This window comes from Polypterus senegalus, chromosome 10, assembly GCF_016835505.1.
Source record: "Polypterus senegalus isolate Bchr_013 chromosome 10, ASM1683550v1, whole genome shotgun sequence".
Lineage (NCBI taxonomy): Eukaryota > Metazoa > Chordata > Cladistia > Polypteriformes > Polypteridae > Polypterus > Polypterus senegalus.
The window spans coordinates 132377113-132404770 of record NC_053163.1 but is presented as its reverse complement, the minus strand read 5'-3'; the positions used below and the strand labels follow the sequence as shown (position 1 = coordinate 132404770).

Below are 27658 nucleotides of genomic sequence, written 5' to 3'. Positions count from 1 at the left end.
AATTTTCTAAATACATTTTCTGTGTCTTCGCAATTATTAATATAGCATCTTTTATAACAGGAGTGTTTCCAAAGTGCTGATTCATGTTCATGACAGCTAAGCATTAAAAACCTTAGCCAGTAAGTAAACTTCTCAGGGTTACTGAGAGCCTGAAATGTGATTAGAAAGGAGCCTTCAAGCGCAGCTCCTTAACCACAAGGCAGCTTATTTCACCCAGTGGTTAAGGCCTAACAGGACAAAAACCCAAAGTTTGAACTTCTGTCTCCATCCTGTGCCTCAGAGGGTGGTCCTGAGATAAGTGTAAGCCCCTCAGATGTCTGTGCACATTATACATAGATACTGGACAATTGTTAGGATGATGTCATCCATAAAATAAGCAATAAGCAAGTGCAACATATAGCAGCTTTCTTATGGTGAACACCACCCCAAGACTCTTTATGTAGAGAAAGATGCAGTACACTTATTTTAATGTGTTCATTTATTACTGGAGTAATGGCCGGTTAAGAGACTCACTCCAGGTGACAGAAAATGATGACTGAAAGAATAACTTGGGGTTCTTTTGCAATTCAATCACAGCACCTCCAGATTTATCAATCCATTATCCAACCCACTATATCCTAACACAGGGGTCTGCTGGTGCCAATCCCAACCAGCAAGGCAGGAACAAACCTCGGGCAGGGCGCCAGCCCACTGCAGGGCACACACACACACACACACCAAGCACACACGAGGGTCAATTTACAATCACCAAGCCACCTAACCTGCATGTCTTTGGACTTTGGGAGGAAGCCAGAGCACCCACAGACACGGGGAGAACATGCAAACTCCACACAGGGAGGACCCGGGAAGCGAGCCCAGGTCTCCTAACTGTGAGGCAGCAGCTCTACCCACTGCGCCACTGTGCCGCCCCCACCTGATTCATCAAAAAGCTATTTTCTAAGACAAACTCAGTTCTGCTTAAACCCTCATTTAACCACAAAGTTATACATTTGACAAAGAAAACCTTAATGAATTAGGATGCTAAGAAGCCTTCTTTCCTATCACACGCTCTTAAAAAGAAAGGCGCCACAGCAGTTCTTCAAAGCGATGCCATAAGAGAACCATTTTGGTTCTCAAATGATCAATGCATATGAATTTGGATAAAGAAGGTACCCAAATAACCATAAATAGATGATAAGAGACTTGTGAAACACCAATGGGTTCTGAATTTTAAGAGGACTCTTGCTTCATACAATATCAGGATAAGTTCAAGTTTTTTTGATCTCTTGTATCCTACAAGATGGCCTACGAGACATTAAAGATTTGTGTTTTGTCCACATGTTAGGAACCTTTTTAAAGGCCAACAGACGTACAAAGAGCTCTTTGCAGAATGAACTGGTTCTTCATCAAGCAGTGGGTCTACAAGGAACCACAGAGCCCATTAAAGTGCCATTACACAACCGTCATTTTTAAAGGGTGGAAACCATGACCTGCTCGTAGAGATCTGCTAGAGCCACAAGAAGTTTACCTGCTTGAAGAACATGGCCTCTCATCATCTCAAACCCGGCAGACTGCTTTTACATTCTCAGTCCTGGAACTCAAGGGACCCTGAACTAGATTCTATACATAAACCGTAAATTATATGTAGATTATTGGCTCGAACTTGATAGTGAGTGGGTTGGCCGTTTAGAGATGAGAAGCACCAGTGGGCTGTGAAATCCATTTATTTTAATGTTTGTGCTTCTTTTTGCCTCAGAGGCCAATGGCTCTGTGTTCCCTTTGTGTTTCAAAGTAAATGTCCAGCTATCAAACTTCTGCATCTTCACATATTGTTCTCGTCTCCATAAGTGAAGCGGTCTAAACGGATTCTGTCCATTTCTAAATGGATATCTATCTTTTTACATTTTGGCTGACACCTTTATCTACATTTGCAATACAGTCACACGTCTCTTGTTCTTACAAATGGAGCACGGGCAAGTGAAGTGACTTGCTCTTGGGCAGGCGGTGCCACGATTTGAACCCACAATCTCGGGGCTTGCGATCCAAAGCCCTGCTGTATATCTGGATTTTAATCTTAAATCCCCTCCCCTCCAAACATTTTCACATTTCAATCGGTTGCCCAGTAATATTTTCTAGAACGGTTTTTCCGTAAGTCTCACTTGCTTTCTTCTTAGTTCTTGACTGGGGTACTCAACACTTAGTGGCTGTGCTCATAATGAAAGAAGTTATATCCAAGAAAGGCTGCCTGCCTCTGAGAACAGCACATGCGCCGCGACAGGCGAGAGTTGGAGGATTTTCTGTGAAAAGCCGAATAAAGTGATCATCATGTAACAAAATGCCTAGCTAGATTTAAACAAGCGTGTTCCATCAACTTAGTTTCCTCTAGTTTGGTTCGGCTGCGACATATTCCAGTATTTTGTCGGCGGAAATCTCCGTATTGCATTTTAATGAAAATTCCAGAATATCCCTTGCATGTAAACCCACTGATTATCTCGCCTATACGTACAGCGCTTCTAATATAAAATTTAAATCCTGGGCCAAAACGCCATCTAACGAAACATAACAGATGGGCCCTTAATGCGGATTTGAATGTGTAAGCGGCGTTTCAAATTGCACAACCCGTCCACCGCCATGTCTGCTTAAAAAAAGCCTCAGCACTTGGCGCGTTCAACACCACCCAGACAATTATTAGCCAGATTACAGCCCTCCACTCACATCTCACTGGTAGGACTTCAAGCCGACTCCTCGCTGTTCGCATAATGCCAATGATTTGGGACGAGGAGACGGAATAGATGCGCCATGCACTGAATAAGTCATTTGATGATGTTTATTGCAATGCCACCCCCTTCCCCAAATTCACGACACAAAAGGTGATCATCGTAACCGCTCTGCCTTTGCCTCTTCATCTCGCTCTAACGCCCTAAGCCAGGGATCTTTCTCTGCACCTACGGCACAGCTGAGCCCACACGGTCTTCAGAGGAAATATCAAAAGTTAATCTCGGCTCTGCAGGCCATGTTAACAATGTTTTTCCAGCAGATTTACCCTCTGAGGAAAGACTTGGAGTCCGTGATTGCAGTCAAAATGCTCAGACGCGCACCTGCTTGCCCGACCCCCCATTGGCTTCACTATTTCCACTCCCTGCATCTCAATTTCCAATTTAAAAAGACGGCAGTAGCGTAGCGGTCTGTCTGTAGGCATCGGCTGACCCGTCTGAAGAACAGACAGCATGTCGGAGCAACAGGACCCAGTTGTGATTGCAGGCCTGAAGAGAAACGCCCACCGTTATCAGGCGTCTGCCCTATACAGGTTTCAAAGGGGTATTCAGTGTTGGTTCTTGTTCAACATGGAGTTATCCAATAGAAACTCAGGATGAGATGGTGCCCATCCTGGGAGGATGGCTATTGTTTTTCAAGCACTCATGCTTCAATGCAGCCTTACCACCAGCACTTCAGAACAGGTAATCCACCTGAAGCTAAGCATGTTTTGGGATGTCCAGTACTTCAATGGGAGTCTAAGCACAAATGCTTTGGTTGATGCTAGAAGAAGCAGGGAGTACTTGCCCTGTGGTCTGTGAGAGCCCCCTTAAAAATAAAGGTGCCAGAGTGGTTCTTCGGAGCGATGCATGGGCGAACCAATTTTAGTTCTGAAAACACCCATCCACATGAAGATTCCAGAAAGAATCTTTATTTATTTGGATCTGTAACAGGCTCCATATAGTAAATAACCATGACTAGATGATAGCAGATTTGTGAAATACCAATTGGTTATCGTGCCTTATAAAGGACTGTCACTGCGTGTGTACAAGAACACAGGCTAAGTCAAGGTTTTCTTAACCTGATAGTTTCCTGCCAGATAGCCTGCCATACATTACACATTTCAGGTTTTTTCTTCTACATATTAGGATGTTTTTCAAAGCACAAACAATCAACTTCATATGCAAAGAAACCTTCTAAGACCAAAGTGGTGCTTTGTCAGACAATAGCTCTATAAGGAACCACACAACCCTGTAAAGAGCGAAAAAAATGCAATTAACGAACAGTGTTTCTAAGTGTGTGGATCCCAGTGAAGTGATTTGGACAGTGTGCTGAAAAAATGATGTCCTTCGGATGAGACTTAAAACCGAGGTCCTCATGCTCTGTGCTCATAGAAGATCCCTGGACATCTTGCATAAAGAGTAGGGTCTGTCCTAGCTAATGTGCCCTCCACGGCCATCTAATTGCCCCATTCCTTTATTGACTAACTAACTATCTCATCCCTTCAACCAGGGCCATCTTAACATCATCATCATAGCCCCCCTGATAGCAAAACAGAAACACGCATAGGCATCAGAAACATTGTGGACCCCCTACCAGTGCCCATACATTAAGATGGCCCTGCTTCACCACCTGATAGCTAATGTGCAGTGAGTGCACTGGTGCAAGAATGGCTGCTGTGGCATCATCCGGGTGGAAGCTGCTGGTTAAGGTGGCTCCCCTCTGCCTATGTGAAGCACTTTGAGTAGATAAAAAGTGCTATATAATAATACTACTACTGATAATAATAATAATAATAATACTTGGCCACGTATGCTTCACCAGCCAGTCTGTCTTTGGGTGTCACGTTGGCTTAAAATTATTTTAATGGATGTGGTAGACCTTTAAAGCTAATGTCATAATGAGATTTTTGTGGTCAGTGGTGATTTATGTGGAAGCCCCATATTTTGGTAAAAGGGAAATAGTGTATAGCGCTGTATTGTATGATTTTGTCAATCTTTTCAATTGCTTGACACAGTTTGTACACAGGAACTATCTCAGGACGGGACGCCCCCCATTTTAAGGCATACTCATTCACTGATCCAATAAAATGGGAACCACTTTTACTTAATTTAGTTAGTTATAGTTAGTCTCACGATTTGTGTCAATAAGCAATGCGCCACCGTGCCTGTCGCACGTCTTACGGGTGGGTCCCTTTTCCAAACTTTCAGATGTCACTTTTAAAATTGTCTAAATACAATTAAAAAAAAAAAAAATGGTACCCGCAATTTTGGAGAAATCCACACGTAACGGAAAAACATGCACGCGTTACATAAAGGGATCCACTGCCGAAGATTCAGCCGGGTTCCGAACTATCCGTACAGCACACGACCTGCACAGGTAGTACTCAGAAATGTCGGACTTTATTGTGTGCACACGTATCGACGGTGTACGACTAATCGGCTTTCTAATTTGTAAATACGCGATCGATTACCGGAAGACCCGACGGAACTTCTCTCTTAGGAATACCAGAGCAAAGCAGTGGAGTGACCGAGAATGCACGGGCGAGTTCGAGGCTGAGCTACCGAGGAGGCCCAGCGAGTGGCCCCGGGCTTGTAACACTAAAAGTGACAGCGGAGAACCCAGGACGAAAATCGATCCCTAAAAAACTTTGAAAACAGAAAGAAGCCTACGCATGCAGAATCGTAGCCCGTTATTGATTTGGTTTGTTTGAATGTATCTGTTTATGTAATTTATCCCATAAACGTTTGCTTGGCTAATTTAAATGATCCTCGCTAAGGAAAGAAAAGTTTAATATCTATATTACCCATCGATACTAAATAAACTTTAAATATATCACAAAGCTAAGCTGTTATTTGATTCCATCTGTTCCACGAAGAGCGATTCCTGGGACTGTCTTAATACGCAAGTGCTGACTTGGACAACAGCTACCAAAAAAGCCACCCTTTGACGACATCTTTATTCCAATTAACACCTGCTCGGCTTTGCTGTGAAGTCGGGGGTCGGTCGTAGAAAAGTTCAAAGCCACCCCCCTGCTTTGCTCCCAAGCCCTTCATTTCCATCGACTCTTCTCTTGCCTCTCAGCCTCTCAGCGCTGTTTCTCTGTCCTTTCTCATCTCGACTCATTCTCGCCATAATTACAATTCACATTTTTAAATATATTATTCCCTCTTTTACAGCTGTTTTCTTTGGCCGCTTTGTCAGCTCACACCCGCCCCTTGTAGCTAATTGCTCCCCTGTTGTTAACTCTTTCACCGTCTTTCTTCTTTAGTCATTAGGTTTAAAAAGCATTCGATGAGCATTTGTTCCGGGGAAAATGGGCAGCCATTGAGGTGCTGACATTTGAATTTCTTCTGAGTACAGAATCTGATGATGTTGGTTATAGAAGAAACCGCTGAACTGTCCAGTGTATTTATACAGTATGTATATAAAAATATGAGGCTTTTTTCACTCCCAAAAATAATAATGAAGAGTGGGCTGAAAGACGAAACTTACCTCAGTCCACTCAGCGAGCCCTACAAGCACAACTCCAAAATGCTTCCTAGCTGCTACACTAGGTCTGCACACTAAGGAATGCAATTTTTAGTTCTAATGATCTCTGTTTTTTTAGTTACCAGAACAATCCCTGAAACCTACTTAATCTTCATCATTTATGATTATTATAGCCCTGTGATTGAGTGGTCCTCTGCCAATCCTAAAACTAATGGTTCGAAGATGGTGCTTTACTGGGTGGTGTGGTTCTTCATAAGCTCCACTGCTTGACAAAGTATCATTTCATTCTGGAAAGGGTTCTTTGCATAGGAAAATGGCTCTTTGGACTTTGAAATGTTTCCTAATAGGTGGACAAAACAGAAATCTTCAATATAGGATGGGCTACCTAGCAGGATACAGCAGATCGAGAAAACGTAGTCTGTGGTATTACATGTTAGAGTCCTTTTAAAATCCAAGTGGTATTTCACAAATCTGTTATCCTCTGTTCATGGATATGTATGGCGTCTGTTACACACCTAAATAAATAAAAGTCTCTTTCTGGAACCTTCATATGGAAGGTTTCTTTGGGAACCAAAAATGGTTCCTGTATGGAATCATTCTTTTTTAAGAGTGTAGGTTTGGTTCCAGTTCAATACTACTTTCATTGCATTAGGTGGGTTTAAGAATGTTATATTAGGTCATTTATTAATAATAATAATAATAATAATATGCTTATTATTATTATTATTATTATTATTATTATTACTACAAAAATGTGCCATTCTGCTGCTGAATCCAAGTCCTGATCAGGATTTCAAGGTTTAATGCAACACTTTACAAAGCATGTGAGCGGTCCCCTATCTTCTGTACTTCATGGGCTGTATGGTGGCCTAGAAGCTCTTTCTCGTATACGAAGTACAGGGAAGGTACTGGAATCCTTCAAAAATTCGAATGTCAAGATTTTGATGAATCTCGGCGTTTTAGGCCTTTGTCTTTGTGTATGTAAACATGATAACTTATGTATGCTTTCACTTAGATCTACCAAATTTTGCATACAAGTATTACGGTACAAAACGCAGATTTCTATTTCCGCTAACTAAAAGTGATATGTTACCTGAGCACATACTCGATTTTTTTTTTTATTATTCAGAGTCTGATTTATTCAACTTTACTCTTATAATAATTATTCAATATATTATTAATTTGATTTGATTTGTTGTTGATGGTTCTTTAATGGACATAATATAGTGAAAAGTCAAACAAAATGGCAGCTTTTATTTGCTAACTAAAAAGATTACAATATGCAAGCTTTCAAGGCAACTCAGGCCTCATCTTTGGGCAAGATGTACACGGCTAGCACAGTACAACACCCTAATACTATGGACATAATATAGAAATATAATCATTGTCTTGTGGTATATATATGTGAGTATACGACAAAGTCTTGGGGAGACCACTCCTGATTTCTTTTTAATCCTTTCTTGGTGGTACCTAGAGTCCCAACCAGCACAGGCACAGCTCTCATCTTCTTGCCCCACATTTTGCTGATCTTGATCTCCTGATCTTTATATTTGGTTTGCCTTTCTTTGACTAAGATGTTGTTTTTTCCTGGAGCTGGAACATCAATCAGCAGGCATTACTTGCCAAATTCCCCCCTGGAGGACAAATAAAAGTTCTATCTAGTTCTCCTTCTTGTGAATGGCTGATATATCAGGACAGTTCAAATGGAACAATCGGTTTACAGTGTCATGTCCCACGTGATGGTAGTGTCTTCAGTGTTGACAACAACTTCCAGCATGTGCTGGTACTACAGTATTTCTCAGACTTTGTTAGATCAACGAGAACTGATAGCAGCCTTGTAGTTCTGGTTTATGTATTCAGTAGAAGCCTGCATTGTACATGATATGGCGGATCGTCTCCTACTGTAGGCCTTGCTGCATGCCCTGCACTTGCTCTCAACCTGCTGCTTGATGATGTTCTGCTGGTGGTACCTGCCTGGTTTTGACTAGCAGTGAGTAGGTTTTCTGCCTCTCCCTTGAGCCTGGGGCTGGTTGGCAATGCCGCACTGGCACTTTTGTCTATGAATGGTCTGTCAAAGCTATGGTAGCATTGGCTGTGCAGTGGCTTTTTCTTCAGCAGCTCAATCTACACAGTTTTAATGATGATACTGAGTCTTAATTAATATTGTTATTATTATTATTATTATTATTAGCAGTAGTAGTAGTAGTAGTAGTACACATGTGGCTAGCATGCTTATCCAAGGTGAATTACAAGATCAATATTAGTTTATATTACAGTCATTGCTACATCCATTTCATTTCCAAAGCTGCTAATTCAAATAAAGAGACATGCGAAGCCTGAGCCTATCTCAGCAGAACTGGAAAAAAGTCAGCATTCAGACCCAGAAGGAATGGCAGGTCATTGCTATCCATGGTCACACATACTGTACAGCCACAAATGCTTGTACCGGAGTCACCAAGTAACTCAACAAGTACATATCTCCATATGTATAAAATCCAACATCTGTCTGTCTGTGTGTATGGTCTGTCCGCTTTTCACGAGAGAACTACTTAACGGATTTAGATCGGGTTTTTTCCTAGAATTTGCTTCTCCAATCTCACTAAATTTTCTAGTTCACTTGCAGTACTGATTTATTTGCATGATTCTGAGAGACACATAATGGGCCGGGTGGATACCTGGTGGGGTGGGGTCCTCCTCACTCACGCACCATCCTCACCTCCTCACTCACGCACCATTCTCACCTCCTCACTCACGCACCGTCCTCACCTCCTCACTCACGCACCGTCCTCGGAGTGTATCTTACACCCGTTAGCTAGCGAACGAGAGAACCACTTAACGGATTTAGATCGGGGTTTTCTCTAGAATTTGTTTGAACATTCCAGTTGATTTTTGCGACTTCTTTCATCGCGCTAAGAATCATAGTTCGCTTTCAGGAGCAATGTATTCGTGCTAATGCAAGACAGAGGTTGCAGGCCGAGGGGAGGGGGAAGCGTGACATCAGGAGTGGGGAGTCGGTATACCTCTGTGTTTTGGAGCGTACCTTGCCTCCGCTTAGCTAGCGATACCTTTTTGTTTATTGATTTTTAAAGTTTTTCCTGTTTCACTTCTACCGGGCCGGAGCCGCAGGGAACAGCTAGTTTAGAATAAAGGAAGAAATCCCGAGAAAATCCATTCTGAGACAAGAAGAATGTGACGATTCACAGACAAGCGCTGGAGCAAGACTGGAGCAGAGAGGAAGAAGGAGTTAACTTCTGCACACCCATTTATATTATGTTTATTATGTTTGATTTTTCTACTAGTCCCTTTTATCCAGAGTTAAGTGTAGTACAATTGTTTCCTTATTTGTATACATGGAGTGATGGTTGGCCAAGTGATTCCTGAAGCTTTCACAATGAGTTCAGACCCTATGGTGCAACACCTTCAGCCACCCTGCTCACATTAGGCCGTCTCTCCTTTCCATTTCAGTAAGAAGTCTATCTGTAGGCCGCAGTGTCTGCTCCAAGCATGTGATCCAAGCAAGTGCCATGGACAATAGCCAGTCTCTGGCAGCACAGTGGTATAAATGCCACCCCCCCCCAGTGAGAAAACAGATTTATGAGCCATCGTTCCATCCCTCTCCTTGTAGCCTCTGACACCTTAGCAGACTGCCTGGTGTGGCTTTACATTAAGAATCTAAATGACAAACAAGACAAAGTCGGCACTTTCCACTTTGTCATAGTGATTACGCTTATAAAGTACAAAACTCTACAGGAGCTCAGCCAGCCACACTGGAGCTCACTAAATAAGCCAAGCCAATTAAATGTTGGGTGAGTTCATAAACAGAGTTCATAAAGGCGATGGGTACAATGGACTTCAGTGTGCCTTGTAAACCACATCAGAAGGTCCATTAGATTTTATTGCTTGTACCCCAGTCACTGCTGTGGGAAGAATGTAATGATAAGTAAACAGCTCCATTTTACAAGACGGCTAATTGTAGCAAAAGCTTTGTAACTGAACCGTGTTAGCAGGCTGAACTTTCAACAGGATTCATCCCCGTTTCTCAAATAACAGCAGTGACAGCTTGGTGCAAACAGGACAATGGCACAAGGAGGCGAATCTATTTTTATTTCAAAACTACCTACTATGATTGCTAATTGTGTTGTAGCCACCTTTGTTCTAAACTAACAAAATGACACTGCATTAATAAAATTCGATGACAAAAGTGAACTACGCTAGTGACCACTGGTTAAGGTGTTAGCGTAGGTACACGTGGCCTACATGAAAACTATACAAATATGGACAAATCTTTCTCTTCTTGTGCCTTTATGTCACATTGTAATAGATGTCTAAAAGTATTTTATGGACCTTAAAATGAGGAAGAAAACAAGAATGTCATTGAGAAAGAAAAAGAACAGGACTGCTGTCCATATTTGTAGAGTTGCTTGAGCTGTACAGTCGACATTGGCGAGGATTGGACTGACAGCTTGTGATTTACAGTGCATCATCTTAGCTGCTAGACTTCACTGTCCCACATTACATTGGTTTACATTTATCAGTTATTCTAAAGAAAGGTCTCATATTAAACCTCAGTGATGTGACACATAGCTTTGTAATGAACACTTTAATTGTAACGTTTGGCACAATTTGAATTTCCAGAGTAAGATGTTTTTTAGGAGGGAGTCCTAGTCTTTATAAGTGACAAAGTAGTTAGCTCTGCTGCCAGACGGACCCAGTGTCTTCTGTTTAAATACTTTCCTGGCCTCTGTATGTATTGAGTTTGCATGTTCTCCGCATGTCTACCTTTACCTCTTTCCAGGTACTCAGGCTTCCCCCCCGGCACCTTAAACTTACAGGTTAGTTAAACTGGCGATGCTGAATTGACCCAGCCTGGGTGTGTGCATGAGTGTACCCCGTGACAGACTGGTACAGTATACAGGATAGACTCTGTTCCTCCATAAGCTTGAATTGGATTAAATGGATTTCATATTTTTATATTTTATGTTGTTGGGTGGCACTTTGTAATATCCTGGTTTGGAATGTCACCCCCATATGCTGTCTGTGTGGAGTTTGCACATTCTACCTGGGTCTGGGTGGGGTTTCCCTCTTCATTCCCCAAAAAAATGGCACCTGTGTGTGAGAGTAGACTCTGTCCTCAGTTGTTTCCTGCCTTGTACAGGTGATACCAGGATAGCCTCTTTCACTCCACAACTCCAAGATGAATAATTGGTTTTAAGAATATTAAGTTATATGCTTTTTAAAGATGTCCTAGGTGTGACTGTAAATTTACGTTGGTGCCATATGTTTTAATTTTCTCACCTTACTTCAAAAACATTGAACCACTCAAGAACGTGAAGTCCTTTGAGAACACAGTTTTGCACAGCAACACGCAAGCAACTTTATTAACCTACGAGTGCTACTGTGTCTTACAACCAAACCGTAAAAGGTCATGGCTAGAGAAAACCATTGGATCACAGGACTCACTACCTTTCAGAGACACACTATTGCATGCAGGATAATTCTGCATTAAATTGACTACAGGGAAAGATGGGCCCTAAAATCAAACTTTGAAATTTGACAAACCAGAGAAGACCCTTCAGTCCATCAAGGTTGTTTGTTTGTTTATCTAATGACTAATATCTCTTCAATGCCTTTGAGAATTTTAAAAACCGGGATTAGGACCCCACGCAGTCTCCTGTGTTTGAGACTAAACTGGTTTAATTCTCTGAGTCTGTCAGAGTGTGACATGTCCTTAAGTCCTGAGATAGCCCCCTTTGCTCTCCTCTGCAGAAACACAGGCTTTTATTAACTGTAGGACATCTGCAGATAGGTGTTAAATTTTGGATTTGGGCTTAGTTGACAGTGAGTGATGGCCTTTATATCCACTTGCACGATATTTTGCTGTCATTCCTAACAACAGACTTTCATGTGGGAACACCACTGCAGGGATCTTGGACCAAGCATTGTCTTTGTAATGCTTCCAGTTTTTCCCTGTTTCTGGGCTGCCACTCTGCCACTTCGATTCCTCTAAAAGACTCACAAGATAAGCCAAATGGTAGTTCTTGACCAGACCCGTATGAGTTGGTATAAATGTCTGAAACTCTGGTTGCGCTTGACAGATTCAAGGCCTAGTTCATGGACACTGATGCTATCTCCAATTTCCTGCTCTGTCCTACACGCATGCATGCAATGTTAAGTGAACAGGGACTTGAATTTGACTTAGTGTCTTTATATTGCCCTCTTAATAGGTTGGTATGACTGCGGGTGTGCTAGACATCTAAATATAATTCCAAGCTTAATCAGCCTAAATGCTAGTGTTAGGTTATCAAGTGATTCTTGAGTTATGCCAGCTAGAATGACCTGGCGTGGTTTCAAGGTCTAGTTCCTGGCCATAAGTGCTTCCATAAGGAATTCTGGTTCCTTGCTCTCTTTCAGAGACATGCATCCTAAGGTTCATTTTTGTCTCTCATTTGGTCCTCAATAGAGGTCTGCCTGCATGGAAGTGGGATCTGGGATCAATGGCCAGTCAGATCATACACCAGTCAACAGAAGTGAACAATAGATGAACCTGATGACTCCAAACTATCCACTTTGTGAATGCATGTGGATGTTCATGAGTGCTTCTCTTGCCAAGGCAAAATATTAAGGAGTATTCAGAAAACAAATGTGTTTCTGACTGCAGGGATTTAGCATATTTTAAGTCTGCTTTCTTTTTATATCCTTACTTCAGGGCTGGACTGGCCAGCCTGTACTCCAGTAAATTTAAAAAAAAAAAAGCAGCTGCCCAAGATTATGGCTCATTACATTAATAAAAACAAGTTATGAATAGACACTTTAAAATGTTAAATTCTTTTATAGGTGGCAAGGGTAAATTATGGTATTTTTGAAAGTCACACCTTGTAGCAGAAACTTCTTCTCACCCCCTCCTCTACCAATGAATGAATAAGAAGTGTGAAATGCACTCACCGTCCCCCGCATCAGCCTTTTCACCCATTCCATCGCTTGACTGATTAAAAAATATTTATGGTATGTTTTTGTGTATTAAGAGAATGCGCAGACCCAGTCACGAGGGCAGCCTCTTCTCGTTTCTTTTCAATCCTGACAGCTAGACAAACGCTCACTTCTCTCATTCTGCCTCTTCTTCTCTCCAGCCTTCTTCTGTCTGTTCCAGTCAAGCCTGCACAATACATATCCATTATCCCATACTGGGGAGAATGCAGGGTCTGAGAAAACAATGTAAGCGAGGACCCCTTTGTGTCCACCCGCAGGAAAACTAACACCCATGTCTGAGCCCAATGAATAGCATTATTGTGTCTGAGAGATGCACCTCTCTGCAATGTCCACCCGCACCACTCAGAAAACTTCATCTCCGACAACTTTGTTGTAGAAAGTCCATATTATCAATTTTTTTTTTCAAACCCCCCTCCAACCCATCTGTTTTTAATTTTAGTTCTGTGTTTTTAAAATTCTGGCAATAGAAAGGCACACAATTGAAATGCAGGCAACAATTTGGCACAAATAATAACAATGATAATGAATTATCACAATACACATTGGTGAACTAGATGTAACTTAACATATTTAACATTGACTTAGACAACTGCTGTCATTATTATGTACTTGACTGATAACCTCATCCAAGTCAACTTAAAGGATCCCCACCTCTGATCGCATGTATATGTTTACAACTGGAAAACAGTCAGCTTAAGGTGCTTGTTCATCGTCAAACAATGAAATGGTGGGAATTGAAACAACAAACTGAAGTAGAACAGTCGATGCTTTGGCCGATCCAATAAAATCCAACTGAAATCCAATCCACCTTATTAAAACATCATGACATTCTCAAGTCCACCTAATTGAGCTTAGGGTATGGGTTCATGGTAGGAACCAACACTGAACAGAATACCAGTCCAACACAGGGCCAATTTAGAACAACCAGTTAACCTAAGGCTGAAGAAAATCAGATCACCCAGCAGAAAACCCACACAAACACAGAGTCGAATGTGCGAACGTGACACAGGCACATTTATACACACTTACACACATGAACTTTGTTATACAGTGGGGTACGCTAGAATGAACGTGACTGGTTCTAAAATCTCATTCATTATAGCATCTGTTCATTCCAGCATACATTGAAATATATGTATTATTTAGAGGTAATTGTTCCAAACCTGCAGCCTAGAGCAGAGTTACTATCCAACACAACCATTTAAGCAGAAATATCAAAGTATACTTGCCATGTTTTTCATTAAACTACACTATTAGTAGGGTTTCCATCTGTTTCATGATATTACAATGTGAAGAGTTTAACCCAGTGATTCCCTTCACAACTACACTTACTGTATGTTTCTTCCTTGTTTTTAAAATTATAAGGATTGTTAATTTTGCAATACCATATTCAGCACTCAGGTCTCACTCCAACACTTTTTCAACTTTTTCGCTTATTATTTCTTTCTTAATGCCCAAATTAATCAGCTTTCTCACTCTATTTTGCTGGCTTGTGGTTAAAATTACAGTATATAGTACAAAATTAAAAAAAAATATTTTCACTGCTAAAGGCACAAATAAACAGATAAATAAACTAAACTGACTAAACTGAACCTTACAAATGATAACAAAGATGACAAGTGACACCCAATACATCATGCACACGTGTGTGCAATATTGGCTGATAGTATTCCTCGTCGCTCATTGTAGCATCCTGATTTTATTGATGTTGTAGCATTCTGAACTGTAGAGATAGATAGATAGATAGATAGATAGATAGATAGATAGATAGATAGATAGATAGATAGATAGATAGATAGATAAGAAGGGCACTATATGATAGATAGATAGATAGATAGATAGATAGATAGATAGATAGATAGATAGATAGATAGATAGATAGATAGATAGATAGATAGATAGATAGATAGATAGATAGATAGATAGATAGATAGATAGAGAAAGTCCAGTGAAGGGCAACTAGGCTGATTCTTTGACTTAGAAGTACAAGTTATGATTAGAGAGTGAAGGAGCTGAACCTTTTCAATTTAAATAAGCTGAGATTAAAAGGAGACATGACTGAAGTGTCTAAAATTAAGAAAGTAAAAAGTGCGTCTGGCCATGTGTTGCATCAATTCTGTAGTGTGTCTGTCTGTGGAGAGAGTGTCAACCTTGTTGAGAGGTTTACTTACCTTGGAAGTGACATTCATATCTCTGGTGACTCTTCTAATGAAATCAGTAGATGGAAAGGGGAGTGTGACTCCGATGTCTTTGTGAAAGGACAAAGGTCCAAGTCTTTAGAGTCCCAATGCTTCCTGTTTGGCTATATGGTTGAGAGACATGGACGCTATCCAGTGACCTGAGACGAAGACTGGGCTCCTTCAGTACTGTATCTCTTCTGAGAATCCTTGGGTACCACTGGTGTGACTCTGTGTCAAATAGTCCCAAATGAGGCACATTACCTGCATTGTGAGGGAGTGTCAGTTATGGCACTATGGTCATGTGGCGTGATTTCCCAATAGTGATCCGGCTCACAGGATCCTTATTGTTGAGGACCCAAACAGCTGGACCAGGCCAAGGGGATGCCCACGTAACACCTGGCTGCAGCAGATAGAGTGTCATTTTCAGGGAGTGGGACTGGATGGTGTGATTGCCTGGGTGGGTTGACAACCAGAATCCAGAGCTGTTTTGTCGTGTGGTGGGTGCAGCAACAAGCTCTACCAGTGCATGCTCCCCAACCGGATCTGTGTTTTCTATAGAAACTTAAGAGCATTTGGTAAAGTACAAAGGTCATAGTCATGTGCCACAAATGTCTATGATATGCTGGGGAGGTGAGGAGCACTTTGCTTCAGTTGGAACTGGGAACCTTATAAGAAGTGAAAGAAAAACAGACTGAGAATTGAACAGCTTGACACAGAAAGAAAGCCAGCAGTCCCATGGAGAACCCGTGGCAGGCCGTCTCTGAAATTCATATTGTGATGTCTAAGCAACTTGAGCTGGAGCCAATCCATCCATCCATTTTCCAACCCGCTGAATCCGAACACAGGGTCACGGGGGTCTGCTGGAGCCAATTCCAGCCAACACAGGGCACAAGGCAGGAACCAATCCTGGGCAGGGTGCCAGCCCACTGCAGGACACACACAAACACACCCACACACCAAGCACACACTCTGCCAATAAAAAGGGGGCATAAATCACCACCAAAACAATGAGGAAGGGTAAAAAAAGACCTTTTCCATACTCAAGTAAGCAGAAGATTCCAGTTTTGGTGTTATGTTATTGCTGGCATATGGGCGCAGTGGTTAGCATTTGCTTCCCCTGAATTCAAACTCCTGGGTTTGAATCCCACACTCAGAAGTTATCTGTGAGGAGTGTGCATGTTCTCCATGTGTCTGCATGGGCTTTCCTTGCTGGTTTTCCTAGTACATTTACGACCCAGGCTATAATTATGTTAAGTAGCAATTCCAAATTGGTCCTGTGTGAGTAAAAGGCCATTTTGATGGGCTGTCGCCCCTGTTGAGGGTCTGCCCAATCCTGCCAGGTCCTTGTGATCCTGAGTTGGATTAAGTGGTTTTAAGAATGTCAGGCTACGTTCAGATTCGTTTCACTCACAGAAGCTTAACTTTCTTGAGGTTTAGATTGTGGGCAGTTTGAAGACTAGCTCAATCTTTCCCCTGGGAGCAATGTTTCTATGTTCTTCTCTTGTTTCATTGGGTCTCTCCTGGGGACCATTGTATCATTTCACACAAGGGATGCAACCTTTATGGGGGCTTTGAAAGGTTTGCATTTACTCGTCCTATTTATAAAGGAATTAAACAAATATGAAATGTGTCCACCTACACATGTTTTGCAAACACCATAATTTCCCCCTCTTGCATGTAAAGTGTGGCGAAGCACTGCATGGGAGTGGAATAAAGACAAACAATTCAAAAGTGCATTAAAAAATGCTGAGGGGTAATCCAATCATAGACAGCTGCATGAAAGGAAAGTCAATGTGCAAATTGCCCTAAAACCATGAAGATCAACTCAACCTGACTAGTTTGACCAAACTAAAAAGTCTGGTTAAGCAGATCAGCTTTCAGTTTAAAAACAATCTGAAAAAAGTCTTGTATGAGAACGGGATTCTGCTTCTGTCCCCTTTTTTATGGGTCAATTTCACATGTCCTCCATATTTTTGCACAGATTTTTCTTCCACATCCCAAAGACAAAGTGGTCAGAAGGGTCAGTTGATAACACAGAAATTGTTTGTTTGACTGAGTGCACACATGTGAGTGTGTTGGTTGTTCCTGATTTGTACCAAATGCTACTGAGACAGCCTCCAGGCGTCACAACCCTGAACTGGACAGAGTTGGTAAAGAAAATGGATGAATCGTTAAAATTCTATTGTTTTTGAGGCTTTCTTGGTGTAAGAATTCAAGATTAAGGCCAACTTATATTCTTAGACAAAGTGAATTATCTATCCTATATAATAACGCACCACTGTCGGTGTGTGCCCAGGCCATCTAATTGGTCAGTTTGGCTGTGTCTCCTCAATGTTATGGATAATAACACAATAATTAAAGGGTGTGAAGTTCAGTTCTTGATTGCAACCATTTTTCTTTTAATTTTACAAAAAAAGGAGGTAAAATGGAGCATTTCAATGACAACACAGTGAATAACGTATCGAGAGATTTTGTGTCACTAAATTTTAACAAGAAACAACCCAAGTCGCCTTCAAAGATGGGAAGTATTCACAAGACTACGAATGATGTTTTTAAATGCGTAATATGGGCCCTTTTACCATTGGTGGTAGTCAAAAAACAGACAGAAGGTCAGCAGGTTTTATGGGAATGCAATCAATACCAGGCAAGAGAGGATGAGGCACACCAGGACACTGAGGAAAGGCATAGGAGGAATGCTGAGGGGACACATGGGGCATGCGAAGATACCAAGGAGAGACGCAGGAGGAACACAGTATTTCAAATTTTTAAGCTTATTCTATTACCTGTCTTTAAGTGCAGCTAGTATATGCAGTATATATACTTTTAAATTCACATCACTGTCCATTTATGAATCGATAAATCCATGAAGAATAAGCAACTGTTGTCAGAGTATGTGTACAGGTTATGTTTAAGAAGACCTTACGCTCCTGCATTTCAATGTGATGAATTTGGATCAAAAAGGGGATGGAGATAAGCATCCAGATTGGTACATTCTATTGATTCTTCCTTCCATTAATCAAACTGCTTAAACCACTTCAGGAAAACAAAGGTCTAGCCTAAAAAAGTGGGAGCCAACCATGTATTCACATATTCATTGATCCATCCATCCATCCTTTTTCGGTACCTGTAAAAACCAGTTCTGGATTATGGGAGACAAAATGCAAGCCACAAAGACTGCAAAGCAGGAACAAATCAATTCAATTTAACAGAAGTTTCTCAAACCCTCTTAATCTAATTCAGGGTCAGCCATTGCAGGGCTTAGTCACTCACCCACGCACGCAAGGTTAGGCCCTTTGAGTTTCTTTGGGTAACCTAACCTCTAGTTTTGGGGATGTGATGGGAAACCTGCAGGACCCGGTGGTAAATAAGCACAGATAAGGGGAGAACATGCAAACTCCACAGACAACCACTAGCTGCCCAATTCAAATCCATGATGTTGGATCTGTGAAACAGCAAGTCTTTGAAGCTTTCCTGGTGTAAGCATTCAGGTCCAAGGTGATGGCCGACTTACGTTCTGTGACAATGTGATTTGCTGTTTAATCAGCCTTATGAAAGGGAAAACAACTTTGTGCATTATAGGCAACACAGTGAACACTCAGGTTGGAAAATGGATGGATGAATTATTTGTATTGTGCTTTTATTTTCTCTTTTATCTGTCAAAACCTTTTGTTCTGTCCCTTGTATTCTCACTGCCATGTCTAGATTCTGTTTCTTTGCTATTTATTGAATCATTTGGTGGTTTCTCTTGTAGTCGTATCCTCGGCAATTTCATAAAACACTTTGCAGTAGAACTCAACGGTAAAAGACGTCATGTTATGGCTCATTGATAGGAATAAAGAAAATGTGAGAGGTATTTTTTATCACGTGGCTTATCAACTGTTTTAAATTTCACGTATACTAGGGTTGCGATGAACCGTGGCACAACACACTGGCACGAGATTCTAGGCTGGAATCTTATTTCCCAACTCTAAAATGGCACTTACTGAGTTGTGCTGGTCCTCATAAATCCACTGCTTGATACAGAACCATTTCATTTTATGAAGGGTTCTTTTCATATGGAATTAGTTCTTTGGACTTTGAAAAGGTTACTAATGTGTGAAAAAGAAGAAATCTTAAATGCATAGTAGGGCACGTAGCAGGGTACTGACAGATGAAGAAAGCCTGAACTTTAGCTGGTGAGACTGTGCGCTGTAAGGGTACTTTTAGAATCATGAAACCATTGATATTTTATAAATCTATTATCGATTCATGGTTATTTAAGGAGCCTGTTACTGATCTAAATAAATAAAGGATCTTTCTGGAACCTTCCTGTGGATGGTTCTTTCGAGAGTCAAAAATGGTTCCCTTGTGGCACCGCTATGAGGAACCACTCTGGCTTCTTTATTTTTAAGAGGGTACGTCCTACGTCCTAAAAGACTTTCTAGAATGAAATAAATGTAAAGGGGCCAGAGTGGTTCTTTATAGCAATGCCACAGTGGAACCATCTTTGGTTCCAATAAGCCTCATCCACGAGAAGGTTCCAGAAAGAACCATTTATTTATTTAGATCTGTAAAGTGCTCGATATGGTAACTAAACATGAATAGATGGTAACAGATCTGTGAAATACCAGTAAGTCATGATTTTAAAAGGACTCTCGCTGCACGCAATCACATGGGCTAAGTTCAGGTTTTCTTAAGCTGTTGGGTTCCTGCAGCCCATACGTTAAAGATTTTGTTTTTTTCCTACATATTGTGAAGTTTTTCAAAGCACAAAGAACCAGCTTCATATGCCAAGAACCCTTCCCAAAATGAAATGGTGCTTGGTGAAGCAACAGTTCAATGAGGAACCACACGGCCCAGAAAAGAACCATACAGAACCATTAAAGAAGTACAATTTTGAAGAGTGTAGCTTACGCTTCCATATGTTTTAGTGTGAGCACTGGTGGATTAAGTGTCTAACTTGGGGGTCACTTGGTGAGTTAATGGTGGGGATGACAATAAGAACTTTGTGTTCTTCACTCCAACATCTCCACTGCAATTCTTAAGCCTTTATGGGCCATTTCTATCAGACTGATAGACCTATCTTGTCAGCAAGGACTTCTTCTAATTGTAGGGTTGGGTTTGGTGCCATTTATTTGGAGCGTGGTTGAGTGTGGGCTCTGGTTTCTACAACATTGGAGTAAAAGTACATTTCTTCATGGACATGTGGGGGGGTCTAACAAGTTCCCAACATCTAAACGTAAAACAATCTAACAGCTGGCAAGGTTACCTCTGCCTATGAAAGATACACTTTAAGTGCTAAGACCACCTGTTTAAAAAGTCAGTGGCATTTCAATATAATTTCCTATTTGTTACACCCACTTATGTATATAATTTTTGTGCTTTAAAATTGTTTAAAAAAAAGTTCTATTGAAACTTTTTTCCTTCTGTTTGTTCTAGTTCACAGCAGGATGGACAAAAAAGGAGTTTTGCAGAGGAGGAGGAGGAGGAGGTTCAGCTGAACTTGGAGAACTCGCAACTGTTCATCGCCACAGGCTGTCCCTGTCTTACCAGAGAGAATCAAGGTCTACATATGCGCACGGCAGCGGAGTGGGCAGGCAAGCTCAAACACCCGGCGGCTTGGTGCCTTTACAAGAGAAATCAATACGGAGCAGCGCAGCGGGGTCACACCAGGCAGCCCTCAGCAAGGTGCCAAGGGAGCACACTTTCTCGCGCTGGAACACAACCTCGGCTTCTGTGTGTGGTTTTGCCGATGGGAGTTTACTCGGTGCTCTCTAATGTGTAGACCACCGCAGAAAGTTTGCACACTGTTAACATAAAAGGGAGAAAAAGTGAACGGCATTCCCCCGTATGAAGCTGGGCTGATTTTTTTTTTAACCTGGAGGTGCAGTTTGAACCGTTTCGTTATTTCAGCAGAGAAAGATTCTTTATCATTCTGCCGGGATTTTTAAAATCCACCTTAAAAGTTTATGTGCATAACCTTGAACAATATTCCATGGCTTTTCTGAATGTGTGTTGTTGTTGTTTTTTGTAAGCTGCCAGAGTTGGCTTTAAGACATACTGACTTTACCTGTTGACCTCAGTGCTTTCTCTTCATGCTCACGATGTGAAGCCAACGAGGATCCAAACAATATCATTGCACATTTTCTTTGGAACAAACTTGTGAGCCACATGACAAAGTAGAAATGGCCGCAGTTTATCCACCTCCCTCCTCCCACTACTCTGAATCACCAGACTACAACCGTATGTCTCTGGACTCCAAGAGTTCTGGACCTCTGAAGGGAAGCCTCAACTCTGCCAGTGGATCTCAGATGGTAAGTGATTGACCAAGCATATCAATGTGGCTGCTATGACATAAGAGGAAAAATCAAAAACTGTCTGATGGTCCGGGCCAAGTGTGGTTGGGTGTGGGGAAGGTTGTGCATAATCACATCACTGTTTTAAAATAATCATAAAAAATGAGATGACAAAACAGAACCTGTAATGGACTGGTTTCAGCCTTCGCCTGGTGCTGTAAAAACAGGCTCCATTCTTCTCATGAGCCTGGTTTGGATTAAGCAGCCCTGACATTGTTGTTTTATATTAGACTACAAAACAGAAAAGAACAGACACACGACTCACTTTAGCATTCATGGATTATGAGGCAGAAAAGAATCGGCACAGAATTAAAAAAAGAAAAGAAACACATTAGAAAGGAGTGAATTAAGTGGATTACTGTGTTTCTGCACATAAGACATCGCAAAGTCAGTTTCATTGAGCTGCAAATGCTGAACACGGGGCAAACGCAAGTTTAAAAGGCTGCCAGTCGGCGCCATGTCTTTTATCCGTGGAAGGCTACCTACAAAATGGCCGCCAGCCAGCTGGTACGGCGCTCCAAGATGGTGCCGGCTAGAAAAATGTCACCTGTTGTGCTGTTGGCCTATGCAAATGAGAACTAATTACATTTAAATACCGCCATTCTCATTAACGGCCAGGGAGCTAATCCACATATCTAACACATGAGGAGCGATTTCCTGCTCGTATGCCACAACGGGGCGTGTGCTGGGTGAGCTTTTTACAACAACAACAACAACAAAAAAGCTTTATTTAAATTTGTTTGTTTAGCTTATCCTATTATTCCACATTACTTATAATTCATAATTTTACAAGTGATTCAGTGGCTGTTGAAGGAAATCACAAAGTGATTCAATGGTAGGGATTGAATGGGCAACGCTGTACATTTTATTCGAGCTCCTTAAACATTAGGTCATAGGGTAAATATACAAAGATGAACTGCTAGATTAGGATGTGTAGGATCTGTCTTCTCTTCTCAGTGTAGGCCTCAAACATATCACACAATAATATAACGTCACAGTGCATTAATTTTATGTGTATACACACACACGCAAACACACACACACATATATATATAATTTATATAATTATAGGGTCATAATTATCACATGTACAGAGTAAAATCAACATACATATGTATATACAACACAGCTCTGCAAAATGAAACTCATAAAAGAAATTTTTAATTGTGAATAATTTTTGTGTGCATTCATGAACACAATAAAAAATATTCTATCATGTCACATTTAAGTACAACACTGAAAAGAAATTGAGTTAAAATTTAACAAATTATAGAATTGATTCATGTATATACTGTATAATTGCTCTAAATCCAATTATCATAAAAATATTTAGTCAATCTAATATTCTTAAATACTGGGGTGGGCAAAAGTATGCAAAACACAGAGTTTATTCTTGTATTATTATTCATTAATCATTGTATTATTTGTCTTCTTCTTCTTTTTCTTATTACTATTATTATTTTAAAAGTTTGCTTGAATGTATCAATCATAACCTGCATGTCTTTTTCCAGACAAACAACTGTAAGCCTACTTTGGGCCAACCCTTTATATAAGTAAAGAAAACAACAATGCATATTCATGGACTTACCTATAACTTTTCTGGCTTTTGTCACTTCTTTTGTCACAATGCTTGGTGGCCAGTTGTCTGTACACTTTTTTTTTTGGAGCATTCCTATGTATCGTGCCACAATAGTCTGCCATCACACTGACATCCCAACATCCCAGGTGCCTAATTTCAATGTCCTTGATATCCTGATGGAATCTTTCAACCTGCTCTTCCCTCACCGCTCCAAGATTCTATGGGAAAAATCTCAAATGCGAAACTAAAAAGTGAACTTTGAGACTCAGGTTGCAACCCAATTCTTTAAGCTTAGCTAATACATTTTTTTACAATTTCATTATAATATGGATTTTTACTGTTACCTAAAACCTTAGAAATGAATTCTTTGAATGGTACCCAACCTTTGTTACAGGTGATTCATCACACCATCAAATTCTGCATCAGAAATCAGTTTTCTAATATCTGGTCCAGCAAAAAATGCCCTCTTTGAATTTAGCCTCAGAGAGACCCAGACACTTTTAGCTCAAATACATAACACAGGCTCCACCGCTTGATAGGGCTTTGACAAACTGCTTCATTAAACCAAGCTTCATATGGAGTGGTAGTAGCAGCACTTTATCTGGATCCACCGTCCACTTAATCTGATGGTGTTTTCGGCACCAAGCAGTGGCTTTTCTCTAGTTGGTCATTACTTCTGACCTCAGTGTCAATTCTTAGCTCTGCTGTCCCACTCAAAGAGAAAACCTGGGAATTTGGTAGGCCCTGACTGCTGACCCAGTAAGATATAGAAAAGTGTATTTTGTGAAAAACTGGTTGTCATTTTGGAATTGAGCACCCAAAAATCTGAAAAGAAAATCACATGAAATAAAGTTTTTTCAATGTATCCCTGTGCATTAAGTATGGAGAGGGTGTCAAGTAGGTATTGTCCTAAATAATCTTTCAATCAAAGTATGTGTCTGATTACAGCTCTGATCAGCCACAAAATGTAAGTTGTGTTTAGCAAAGTGTCCTTACTAAACTAAATGAATAAATACGCCTCAAGAAAAAAAGTTAGAATTATATTCCAAATACTAAGTCATAGTAAGGCGAAGCTTTTGTATTTATTGTAATTACAGATCAAGTCCAAGTGCAGGAAATATTCCTTCCAAAAGGGTCTTCACCACTAAAAGCCAACGTTTCTTTATTGTGCAATAGCCGTCTTCCTCCAGCTAATTTGTTTCAAGAATAGCTCCTCTTCAGGGCCTAGCATATTACATAAAAAAATACATATTACATAAATATAATTAAATGATACATAGTTAATGTGGCATCCAACAGCAGCTAAGGAGACAGCTCAAGGACACATACTCAATCTCTGCTGTTGACTCACTTTACGACTCTGAGCAAGTCATTCCACTTGCCTACACCTCAAATGCTGAAAACGTAACAGCACTTGTACTGTTCCTATAGAGCACTTTGGAATGGCCTTCACTAACAAAATGCTATATAAAATGAAAGCAGTCTGTGTAGGTGCATCTTAGAAATGCAAAATAATAAGCTAGCCAATTAAGATTAGAAAGGGTTTGCGTAGTTCGTTTTAGTTGCTCACCTATTCAAGATGTAGTTCTATGTATTCAGCTGCCATTTCATAATTACACAACAAACAGAGGTGGCGTCATGGTAAAGCGGTAAGTATTGCTCCGCCAGTACTCCAAGGGCCGACGTTCAAATCCCAGTTCAGACCCTCCAGGGTTCCTCTTATGTCCCAAGTATGTGAGTGCCAGGGTAATTGATGTGGTAAAACACAGTAGATGTTAATGTTTGTAATTTCTTCACAATTGTTCGGGTTGTTCTAATGGATAATCTAGGCGAATAGGATGGGCAGGCTTGATGGGTTCTTCCCGCAATGATTTAAAGGTTCTAATGAATAGTCTAGATGAATAGGATGGACAAGCTTGATGCGTTGAACGGCCTGTTTTTCCCGCAATGTTTCAAATATTCTAATGGACAGTCTAGGTGAATAGATCAGATAAGTTTCTTGGCTTGAATGGTCTGTTCTCGTCACAATTGTTCTAATGGATAACCTCAACGAATAGGATGATCAAGCTTAATGGGTTGAACGTCCTGTTTTTCTTTCAATATTTCTAATGTTCTAATGGACAGTCTATATAAGGACGCGCTTGTTGGCTTGAATGGCCTGTTCTCGTCACAATTTTTTTTAATATTCCAGGATAATCTAGATGAATACGATGGGTGAACTTCTTGGGCTGAATGGTCTGTTCTTCTCACAATGTTTCTAATGTTCTAATGCTCTTAAGTGCATGTGTGTTCCAGTGAATTGGCATGTTATACAAAACTGGTTTCAGCCTTGTGTTCAATTTTACCAGGACAAAACCTGACTTCACATGACCCTGGAGAAAAGCAGATTCAGAAAATGGTTAAGAAGCACAGGGTGGAATGGCCTTTAGCAGCATCGTACTGGAGTGCCATCAGGCTCCTTTATTTCTAAAATCCAATAAACAAGAATATCCACATCATTATATCGAAAAGGGTTTGGGAAAATGACAGATACGTGGTGGGTAGGGGAGCAGTAGCAAAATTAAAAAAAAAAAAAAATTGGACATGAGCGTCAGTAGGCTTTGCACCCTAAGAACCAAGTTACCCCAACTATTTTATAACATTTCAGTAATTATTTACCACTCTGATGCTGATCTTTCTGATCATAAAATTGGTCATTACGATAGCAATTGATGAGAAGAATTACGGTATTTGAGGGTTCCTCTAGAGTGTCTCTTTCTCTTGCACAATTTGGCTCAAAAACTAATCAGCACATCATCATATCTCATAACAGGCTTAAGTTTCAAATTTGGCATTTTTCTGTCCACCGGTTTTAGTTGTAGACCGTCCTCAAAAAACTGTGACACACAGACGCACAAATACGCACACACACACACACATCATCAACATATCAATGTTTTTGGGATCGGGGACCCTAAAACTTCGAGATCTGTCAAAAACTGGAGATCAAAATGACAAATTGACAAAGCTTTAGAAGATAGGATATGGTGGGGGAGGGCGCAACCAAAAAATAAACAAACAAATAAATAAATGCAGAGTCCACAAATCTTGGAAATTAAACCTTTTGCTTTATGTTATAAGTTTGGGCTTCAACCATTGGATTTGAAAGTTTTCAAAACTATGTTTAAGTGTCAAACATATGTTTAATGATTGTAAGTGGCTTCCATCTCCACCAAACTCCTCAATTAACTTCTCTTTTCCCACAACACAATTAAGTGTTTTTAGCTGCAATCTCAGCTTTGTCTGGTTTATAACATATATTAACATGAAGTGCATCCTGCCATTATGGTGCCCCCTAAAGGAAACAGAACTGGTGGGCAATGGATACTCTGCACAACATTTTAAAAGCACTGGTAATCACAGGGACTTCCGAATCTCCACTGTTTTACATTAAGAATCAATTAAATGTTTTGGATAGCGTATTTGTGTTTAGATTGTGCAGCTACTTATCAATGGACTGATGGAGCTGTTAGCAGAGTGCCAGGCAAACCCTTAGGCAAACGAGGTGGGGAAAATCTGAGGGTGGCAAAAGGTGGGGAAACAAAACCATGCAGAAGTTGTCTGGCCACTGCACTTCATAAAACTGACAAGAAAGCAGATTGCTAAAAAAAAATTCTATACTGTAAGCGTTCTCTCATAAAGCAGTACAAAAGGAAGTTTAAGAATTGCATTTTTAATACTGCAGAGAAGGTTGTGAAATAAGCATGGTGTCATTCACATGAGTAGGCGAGGAAAACGCTATAGCAGTGAGTTTGTTTTTGAGGTCTTATAGTTTGACTTTTTGTATTTCTCTTTGGTACATTTCATAAATGAATTAAAATGTGTTCCTACCTCAGTCAGCTTTTCTTTCATTCATCAAACTCAAAACTCCCTCAGACTAGTTTAGTGTTATTGGGGGCAGGAGCCTATCCCAGCAGTATCTGGCAAAGTGAAGCAGTCCGAACAAAAGTAATATACAAAATCACAATCTTTGTTGCTCTGCTTGGTGGCACAGTTAGAATGGTAGCAGGCAATGCTGCCTGGCAGCCCTGGCACTAGGATGCAATTTCCACCCATCACTGTCTGGGTGAATTTTGTACTGGCACTGTGTCACCACATTAGGTTTCCCTTGGTACTCTAAAAGTGTTACATTGAGCTGATGTGAATGAGTGTCTCCTGCCATGGAGAAGGGAATGAGGAAGGGTTAAACTTTGGCTCTCTAACATCTTGTAACGAACCAAGCAAGCTGAGGAAATGGAGGAAAAACATTTCCAGCTTGTTACTACTTTTAAGCCTTTAAATCGATGCAGAAGATGAGCAGGATGCTTTATTCC

At 40.7% G+C, this 27658-nt stretch overlaps 1 long non-coding RNA gene across 1 annotated transcript in view; it reads left to right on the top strand.

The window, feature by feature from the left end:
- The window catches only part of LOC120537620, a 101549-nt gene that overhangs the window by 41479 nt on the left and 32412 nt on the right, over positions 1 to 27658 (top strand). The window contains exon 3 of the long non-coding RNA XR_005635356.1: positions 20811 to 21685. This is a non-coding gene — a long non-coding RNA (uncharacterized LOC120537620). The remainder of the gene's footprint in view (positions 1 to 20810; positions 21686 to 27658) is intronic.